The following is an 8,801-nucleotide window of genomic DNA, read 5'->3' as shown; positions in this document are numbered from 1 at the left end:
CCATAAGTGGGAAATATAGACAGACATACCCCAGGAATCATTGAGAAGGGTTTAGACATGTATTGTCTTGCACAAGCAGAGTTTACCTATGCCTCACCCTGGACTAGCTCTTCTTTCTCTACCATCCTGCAGTCTTACTTTTAGCCTGTCCAGTCAACTACCAGGAACAGGTCCTACTGCAAGACTGTTCAGAGTCTTCATCTACCAAGAAGGATGTTCTAGGCATGGTACTATCATCTTAGGTGCTCTTATTTTTTAATGAAAACAGGAAACTCAGAAAACATAGAAGTAATTTCCTTGTTTACTACAATGTTAGTCCTCACCCCACTCTTCCCAGTGACTCACCCCTGCAAGATCTCCCACTCCTGCAATGCAGTTCATCTGCCTCACTTCAATATGGTTGATTTTATGGTGACTTAAACTGAGCTGGTGTACATTTCATTACTGATTATTATGATTTTTTGTTACTGAGGTGAAGAAGAGTGAAGAATAGCATGAAGACATGATAAGGACATAGCCATTCTCTTAAGTTGGCCAGTCAATATCGAATCTTTGGGTCCAGGTAATTAGAGAGTTAAGTGGAAATTAAATACCAAGGAAGCACAGCAAATAAAAACCAACTGGTCAAGCCAGATTCTTTATCTCATGCACAATTCCTTATGTTTGTCTTTAATTATTGGAAGGTATATGCCAGGTACCATCAAAATATATGAAAAGTTTTTGCATTCTATAAAATAATAAATCACTTTGTTGTTTTGGCAGATAATTTGAATGTTTCTTTTTCTTGTTTCTCACAGGTATCACAATACAACTAATAAAATTAGAAATTTAAGGTGATGCTACTAAGATGTGTGCCTTTTCCACAAAAGATCAACTACAACTAAAGTCAGGCAATTGCCATGCCTACCACACCTCTTTGAAAGCCTAGCTTAAAACCAGATAACAGGGGCTTGGGAAATGGCTCAGTGGATAAAGACTTCCTGGGCCAACTTGGGGAGCAGATATCAGAAACAACTTAAAATCAGATGTAGTAGCCTGCATATGTCATCTTGTTGCTCTTACTGTGAGATGGGGATCAGAGACAGGAATCTTCAGAGCTCAGAGGATAACTAGTCAGATGTGCACAGCATTCAACAACATCTGCTACAGGCAAGGTGGAAAGTGACCACAATAGCCTGAGACTCTTCTGAGCCATACACCGCACACACATACACACACACACACACACACACACACACACACACACACACACACATTATATATCACACATGGGCACACAAACACACATAATTTCAAAATTTTTAAAGACCAGATTTCAAAGAAAACCCAATAATTAGGTGTCCTAAATGATGAGGTAGAGGAAATAGGAGGTCTTTTCTGGTAAACTAAAACAAACACCTAAAGAACTCAACAGGAGCTGGGTTTGGGCTTACTTTGTTTCATTTGTTTTTGCTTCGCACCTCTTAGCAGCTAGTTTAGGACACTAATTCCCTGGAAGAAGTGTTCTTCTTCCCTTAGTCAAGTTATCATAAAAAATAATACATAAAAATTATCTGTGCTAGGTTTGGGGGAACATAAAGTACCTTCCTACCTGAAACCATAATCTGCTAAACATGCCAGCACATTTACTGTGCTGAGCCAGTTGGAAAAGGAGTGAAGTTTTCCTTTCTCTGTGTCCGGGGAATAAGCTCATGCAAACAAAATTTTGAGAAACATGGATTGATGGTAACAGCTAATTAGTCCTTTATGTAGTTTCATTTGTCCATGTCTCCAGACATAGATGCAATGCCCATAGAAAGGGTTTCTGTCGTCACTATGGCTGATGCTTTGTATATATACTCCACTCTGCCCAGCCCAAGAGCCTTTTAGAAGTGGACTGTTATGATAGATTCCATCTGGTAAAATGGCAAGAAAAAAAAACCAGTTTTTTTGTTTCAACCCCATATTATAATTGCAGCCAACTGGCAGCACTGCTAACTCAAGATTTCTACACTCCTCCTTTTCTTTCTTATAGGCCAGAGAAAGTAATAAGTGTTAAAGGACAATAGGGCTGCATTTCAGAGATAAAGGGCAGAGGAACGTGCATAACCTCTCTATTCAAAGCTCCAGGAACTCTTTTCTAGGCAATTACAATATCACAGAAGGACTTTGAAAATTTTTGCCTCAGGATCTACTCTCCAAAGAACCATGGAGGAAAATAAAATGGGGAAGAGTGAGAATTACAATTTAATAAAAAATTAAGAAAGTCTGTGCACAGATGTTTGGCTACTCTGAAGTAGCCCACACTGGTGGGCTTGATGGAAGCCTTGATGGAAGCCTTGATGGAAGCCTTGATGGAAGCCTTGATGGAAGGTCAGACAGATGAGTTTCCTCCTGCCTTTACTAAATGAGACTTCTAAAATCAGGGATTAATAACGTGAAACTTGATGAACTCCCTAGATGAGTCCAGATTTTAAGAATCTCTGAGGTAAGGATATTGAAAGGACACAGAAAAACCTAGAAGGAATATTCATATACTAAAATCACTCTTTAAAATCAGTAAAAATCATCTATTGGAGTGTTTGGGTTGCCTATAAAAAATACTCCTTGCAATCCAAGTTTAAAGAACTCTCCCTTTCTTTTAAAAACTTAGGGAGAGAGCTCAAGGCATATGTTTAGAGCTATTTTGGGTTGCTCTCCCCAAAATTCATATAATACATGTGTTAAAAGTAATGTGAAACTTGAAAAGTAAAAACAATTCACATATTCTTGCATAAAGTTTATGGTGCTGAGCTGAAATCCTAGACACGAGGAGGGAGGCAGTTTGCAACTACAAAGCCAAAGCTAAAGGCTTTCTCGGAAGATGAAGATGAACTTAACAGTAAAATATTTGCAGTCTTTAGGCTGGAAACATTTCAAATGAAGTTACTGGATGACAGGAGTCAGTGAAACACATAGCAGGTCACGTGGCTGGTTATTTCTAAATCTCCGACACTTCAAATAAAACCAATATTCTCTATACAAGGGGAAAATAAATATTTGGTGGCACAAACTCCTGCCAATTCATTTCAAGTTGCCCAGAGTTGTTCTACTTTACAAGAGTTCTTTTCTATATAATGTGTATGTTTGGTCAATTTCACTCTGGTCATTCCACAATTTATCCCCTCTGCCTCCCCCCGCCCCAGCTTCACTATCTTAATTCTCTTCAGTGAAATTGCAAGCAGATATTAAGAAACAGTGATTATAATGGAAAAATGAACAAAACAATCCTGCCATTTCTGAAAGACCTGTCTTCAAACTAAATGACTGAGCTCATTACAAAGTTTCAGCGAGATGTGAAGAAACTGCTCTGAGTTTGTAGGAGCAGAAAAATATCTTTGGAAAACCAGGCTGAAGTGTTGAGTTTCCTCATGCAGCGGCCACTTCAAAGACTCAGGCAGCTGTTTGCTCCTGTGCTATCTCACATGGCACGGTTCATTGGGTTTCTCTCCAGAAAGAATTGGAGTGTGTAAACTTATATTAAATTTGATTTGGTATTGGTCCTACCTTGGTAGTTCAGAAAGATAAAGTGGTTTACTCTTACCCATAAAATCTAAAATAGTAAGAGCACTAAGAATAAGATGGTCAGAATCAATAGGTCCAATTAAAATGCTAAGATAGGTAACAGTCTATGGAACTTCCACAGTATGAACATCACAAATGACAAAACCACTGATTTGTGATGAATCTCAAGGAAAGTTTTAATAGTGAAATATTACAAAGTTTAAAAAGTTAAGCCCTATGGATAGAAAGATGGCTCAGCAGTTAGGAAATCGAACTGCTCTTGCAAAGGACCTGAATTTGTCTCCCAGCACCAACATTGGGTGACTGACAATGACCTTTTACTCCAACTTCAGGGAATATATCATCCATTTGTGGCCTGTGCAGGTGCTGCACTCAAGTTCACGTAAACACACACACACACACACACACACACACACACAAATAATAAAATGAGGTTTTTAAAATAAAAATTACATCAGAGAGGCTATATGATAACATATGTTTCTGCACTTAGGCATACAATTATTTCTTAATTGCCTTAAAAGTAACTATAGCAATGCTTTGAGAGGACTTTTTAATGCAGGTATTTTGAGAGAGCAAGTTAATGATGGGATGAGTGTAGAAGTGGCTTGAGCCACAATCTGATTCTTGTGAGCATGATTTTTGATGTCTCCAATCTTTTGCTAAATATGGTTGAACATATTAACAGCTATTTCCAAAGGAATATCAATTCGAATAGATTTAATTTAGAGCTGAATTATCAGTTCGTTTTTTAAAATAATGTTCACATTGTCAACTCTTTCTACACATTTTTATCCAAATTGCACATTTCACATTGTTTACTCTCATCAAATGAAAATTCTATTAAGTCATCAGTGACTAGTATCAAAACACAAGAGAAATGAGAAATGAGCATTTGAAATGAATTATCTTCCTTGAATTTACTGAAGGATTTTCTCATCTCTGCAATTTTCTCATTTGTAATTATCTTCAAGAAAGCCTGAATTATATGGTTTTTTAAATTCGTGTTTTTCTGTTATTTATTCACGTACCATGATTGCATTACATGTATTTTACTAAGAATAGTTATATTCAATTATATACAAATTTGCAGATATCTATTCACCCTGAGAGAGGTGAAAATCTTCAATGGGATTATTTTTTATCTGAGTTGGCACTTTTTCTCATTTTACTTACAAATAGCTTTGAAAATTGGATATAGAACAAAGTCCTCATTTGAGACCTTCACAGCACAATCACAGTCACTTTTTTTCGTTTCCCTAAGTTTGAGGGTAGAACAGCATGCAATATATTAATGTCAGTTCAATTTATTTCCTAAAATTCAATAAATGAAATTCACAGTGTTTCTGGAATCCTCATCACTCTCCTGAAACCAAGCACAGGGGAGAAACATCATTTAATTTATTTAGTTCAAGATACTCAAGAGTTACATACAAGAAAGTAGAATTTTAGTTCAAATTTATATTACATTTAGTATGTGTACCTTGGGGTCATGGAGAACACCAAGCATTGGGCTTCCTCAAGGACTTTTAGTTTACTTATTTCTTCTCTTAGTAAAAAAAGAATTAACATCGAAAATATAGAAACTATCTCTAGTCAGAGACATGAACAACTATTTCATCAAGAAAATAAACAGAAACATGTTGTAAAATATTCTAGCTGCTTTTCAATGATAATTTTATCATGAACTTTAATAATTAAGAGTACATAGCAAAATGTAAAATAAAGAAATAAATGGAATAAAGTAATTATAGAGAAGTGCATTGCATTGTTTAGTTTCAGGTGGTAGTTATATGCTATAGAATAGAAAATTTCTATTGCAATAAGTACAAGTACAGAAATCATTAATATTAAATAATCATAAATCACTCTTTTTTTTTGGTGTTTTTGAGACAGAGTTTCTCTGTGACTTTGGAGGCTGAACTGGAACTGGCTCTTATGCACCAGGATGGTCTTGAACTCACAGAGATCCACCTGCCTCTGCCTCCCGAGTGCTGGGATTAAAGGCGTGCGCCACCACCGCCCAGCTCATAACTCAGTCTTACAATGCAAAGGAGTTAGAAAATCAGAGCTTAAAATTGAAAAAAAAGGCTGGAGATATAGCTCAGCAGTAGAATGTTTTCCCAGCATAAAGAAAATCTGAATTCTATCTCTAGAACAAGAACATAAATAAAAACATTAAAGTCAGGAGGAGAGAGAATGCTCATTCATTTGACTTGGAGGACAAAGGGGTGAAGCTATTGACTAAATGTAATGTCTTGTTCCTCTCAAAAGCATCAATGATGTCTTGATACAGTTCCAATCACTGAAAGGAAAGAAGGAAGGAAGGAGGGAGGGGAAACAGGAAGGAAGAAAGGAAGGAAGGAAGAAGGGAGGGAAAGAGGGAGGAAGCAAGAAGAGAGAGAGAGAGAGAGAGAGAGAGAGAGAGAGAGAGAGAGAGAGAGAGAGAGAGAGAGAGGAGAAGGAAAAATGTCATACATCAAAGAGATTTCAGCTTAGGAAACATATATGGAAGGAATCAATAGGAATTGGATGTGTATTTGTCCAGTTGTTTTGAAGGGAGTGTAGGAAAATGAGTATGATACGATAAAGCTTCACGGCTTAAGAAGTGCGTGGTTTGGTTTTGAGCCTAGCCTTTAATGGTTGAGCCATGTCTGCAGCCCAACTGCCTTGGGTGCCTTCATCCAGTAGCTGATTCAAGCAGAAGCAGGCACCCACAGCTAAATACGGAGACATACTTCTGGAATCCAGTTGTGGAGGAGGAGGAGGGATGGGCAAAGGAGCCAAGACTATTCTGGAGAAACCCTCAGAAACAGTTGACCTGACCTACTGAGAGCACGGAGACCCTAGTCTTAAACAGGAGAACCAAACCCTCTGAATGTGCATGCCAGCTAGGAGGCCTGGGCAGTCTGTGGGACCTCTAACAGTGGAGCCAGTGTTTATCCCTAGTGCACAAATGGACTTTCGGAGCCATTCCCTCTGGAGGGATACTATTGCAGCCCAGATACACGAGAGAGGCCTCCCCTAAATGATGTGACAGACTTTGATGGCCACCAGTGGAAGGCTTCACTATCCTTGGGGAATGGTTGGGGGTGAGTTGGGGGTGTCAGTGGGGGCATGGGAGGGTGAGAGAATGGGGGGATTGATATGCAAAATAAGATTGTTCCTAAAATAAAAATAAATTAATTAAAAAAAAGAAGTGCGTGTTGTGTGAACACATAAAGCCAAAGTGCAGCAAGTGAAGTCTGAATGCTACTGACATGACAGGAATTCAGAAAGTTGGAGTCAGATAGGGGAGGTGCAGCAGGTGACCTGTGTATAAGATGCATAGTTCTGGAGTAGTGTTTCAAAAATAATCTATGGAGAAATTCCCCATGCACATAAGAGTCTAAATTACTCTTCTAAGAAAGGCATTGTGTATTAGTTGACTACAGGCAGATATTGGAGAGATGGCTCAGTTAGTGATCTTTGCATAAATGTGAGGATCTTGTGTGAATCCCTAGAACTCACATAAATCCAGGCACTATGGCACATGTTTGTAATCTCCATTGTGTTGTCATGGAGAGGTGGGAGGTTGGGGCAGGAGAATCACAGACATCCTCTGGATGGTTAGTCTTGCATAGACAACAGTAGACAACAAAGACATTCCTACATGGAAAAGATATAAAGCAAGACTGATACCCAAATGTGTCACCAGACCTCCATATACAAGAGGTATCATACACACACACATACACACACACACACACACACACACACACACACACACGCGCGCGCACGCACAGAGAGAGAGAGAGATGACAGACAGACAGACAGACAGACAGAGAGACAAAGAGTCACTTCATGTCTCCCAAGACCAATATCTCGTTGTATAGGTAGAGGACTTTCTTGATTGCAGTCTTAGTGAGACTCAGTAGCCTACACATATTTCTACTCTCCCTGCCCTCCTTTGACCAGGATGGAGCAAACATTTTCAAGCAGTTTCTGGTTCTTACATTAGATTCATCAGCAGTACCTCCTGTGCAAGCTATCAGTAGGACCCTTTTCTGCCAGCGATATTCACCAGTGGTGACAGAGTCCCACTAGCCAAATCAATTTAATTCCCCAGGTGCTTCCTGTTTTCTGTCTATTTTCAAGTCAAGTAATGAGCTGCATTTCTTTTATGCTATTCCTTACAATCTCCTTCAAAGAAATTGCCTTTTGCCTTGAACACACACAGTTACCATTCTGATGTTTATTATATCCTAGAACTATGCTTAATGATGAAATTAAAAACTAATGTTATAAACATCAGATTGTAGGTCATGTATTAAACTCAGTTGGTTACGTGCAAAATTGATGTATCTAAAAGTGAAACTGATAAATAAATAAAAATGAGAATCTGAAAGATGACTTTCACAGAAGAGAGGCATCACCTGTTGCTACTTTGCTTGAAGATGAGGCTTTGAAGGATTTGAAACAAGATTAAAGGCAGATAGCTCAGTCTAAGGGTCTATGAAACTGTTGAGGAAAAAAAGCGGAGAATGAGAAGTTCAAGTCTCTGAATTCTCAGCTCAAATTTAGGAATTAAAGTGATTGAACTTCATGAAATTATTTTTAAGTGTGAATCTCTTATGTATTTCCTTTGCAGAATGGCAGAGACAAAATCAAAAGTGCCTTGGTGTGGAGTGAAGATAGTCTTCATCTTGTCTCTTAGCAAAACAGGGTTTCTCTGTGTAACTTTGTAAACGAGGCTGTCCTCAAACTCACACAGATCCACTTGCCTCTGTATCCCAGGTACTGGGAGTAAAGGCATGTGCCACCACTGCCGAGAATCTTAACAAAACTTTCAACATTGCTATGGAAATGGCTTCTAGAACTGGAATTGAAATCTACAATTGAATCCAGATGGTTGGAGCACCTGAAACCCCCACCCCTCTCCCTCTGAATCTTCTCCCTTGCAGAAGCCTCATGCTGCTGCACTGCTAAAGTCATCCGCGCTTGGTTGAAGGGGTTTCCATTCTCTCAACTCTGGGATTAAAAAGAAATTACTTCTTTCTTTCACACTTCCCCCCTCAGCCTTTGATGTTCCTCAGTATACAATGAAAGGTTGCTACCAATCAAAAGAGAAATCTTGGAGTGAAAGTATTAATCTAAATAGGCTACAGAATTAATTTACGCTTACTAAATATTAGGATAGCCTGAGATAAGAAACTATAATGAACTGGATTTGTTAGAGTAAACTGAATTTGGTCTTAGTAATATATTTAAATACTCTG

This window comes from Mesocricetus auratus, unplaced genomic scaffold (genome assembly GCF_017639785.1).
Source record: "Mesocricetus auratus isolate SY011 unplaced genomic scaffold, BCM_Maur_2.0 Super-Scaffold_100011, whole genome shotgun sequence".
Taxonomy (NCBI): Eukaryota; Metazoa; Chordata; class Mammalia; order Rodentia; family Cricetidae; genus Mesocricetus; species Mesocricetus auratus.
Note: the sequence above shows the minus strand (reverse complement) of the source record.